The following is a 1,728-nucleotide window of genomic DNA, read 5'->3' on the forward strand; positions in this document are numbered from 1 at the left end:
ACATGTACGTGAATGCCTTGGAAATTCTGGCATGTGCTGGGGAAAAACCAATTCAGAGACAGTCTCGGCGTTCTCCGTGCTGTTTGGCACTGCACTGTCAGCATCGATGCTTATTTACATGGAGAGTGAGTCTCTGGGTGAGTAATGAAGGGGCTCATGACTGATCCCTAAGTGTTCAGCCAGGAACTGCCATTACTAAACAGGAGAGAATGAGCATTAAAAAACAAAAACAAAAACAATCCCCCCAAATAAAATAAAAACGTATTTTCAATGAAAGAGGAACAACATTTCAAGACATATCACAATCTTCAATGCTAAGACAAACACAAGTGAACAATTGAATTAACCTAAGATGAAATTGATATCAAAACTAGGGAGAGTTAGAAATATGACAAAAGAAAGTACATCTGTTGTGCCGAAAAGAGATCGATTAACCCACATGCTACTTTCATTAAACTTAGTAAACTTTCTTAGGCGGTGGTCTTGGGGCAGCTGGAGCCTAGTTCTCCCAAGACCCAGAGGGCTAAAAGTGGGAGGTTTTTATACCAGGGAGAAAACAAGACATAGGAGGCAGGGTGACGACTCCATGTATGGGAAAAAAGGGGAACTTGGAGCAAGGGTTCAGACACTTAGCAGCAATTTAAAAAACTGACACAGTTCAGTAGTTACAGAACACAGCAGTTATAAGAGGAATTACAAGATTTTCAAATTGGCCATACTTGGGTCAGTACAAATGGCTATACTCAGGTTAATTAATACAATATGCTTATGTTGGCTGATGGTGCCCAGTTATTAAAAAAGTATAGTGTCTGGGGTCTTAACTTGCAGTCAAGCAAGCAGCCATTGAGCAGGAAAACAGCAAAGCCCACATGGAAGCAGCACACCAGCCTGTGTGATTATGAGATGTCTACGGGAATAGGTATGAGAAGTTCAAAAGCAAGCAATCAAATTGATGTGGAGGAGAGTGGACAAAGTGGAGACCCAAAAGCCACCGGCAAGACAACTGGACAGTCCCTCACAGAAGGGCCAAGTTGGGTACAGGGGGCGGGGATGAGGAATTCAGGGTGCAGTATAGCACTGATGAAACTATCCCCTGGCTCTTTAATATTTCCTCTCCTTACTATGAAGGCTTATGTTTCACCTCATTAGTACTGTTAGACCTACCTATGTTCAGGTGTACAAGTAAGATCATTCGATGTAGGAATGCCAGGATGGGGTGGGGTTGATAGCAATGATGACTGTATAAGCCCACTTGAGGGGAGTGGATAACAGAATTGTGGGTGAATGGATATATTGGATGGGGTAAGATATGGCTAATATATATAATATAGTAATAATAATATATAACAGTAATAACAAGGGTTCCTGGGGGGAGGGGGAGGAGAGCGAGGGATACAGGGGAGTTGATATCAAAGAGTAAAAGAAGAAAAAACGTTTTGAAACCGATTGTAGTAGCAATTGTACAATTAGGCTTGGTCGATTTGAATTATGGAATGTTATGACATCTGTACCAGCTCCCAATAAAATGATGGATTTAAAAAATGGCTACATAATTCACTGCTACATCATGGTTGCCCTGGGGTTATTTGTGGTGGGTTACTGCACATCCAGACCTAGAACAAAATTGGTTCCGTGAGATGAGAACAGATAAATTTAAAAAAGAATGATGGGGGGAGTGCGGAGTGGAGATCCAAAGCCCATTAGTAGGCCACTGGAGATCCCCTTGCA

This window comes from Echinops telfairi, unplaced genomic scaffold, assembly GCF_000313985.2.
Source record: "Echinops telfairi isolate 266 unplaced genomic scaffold, ASM31398v2 ScPeMD7_24;HRSCAF=84, whole genome shotgun sequence".
Lineage (NCBI taxonomy): Eukaryota > Metazoa > Chordata > Mammalia > Afrosoricida > Tenrecidae > Echinops > Echinops telfairi.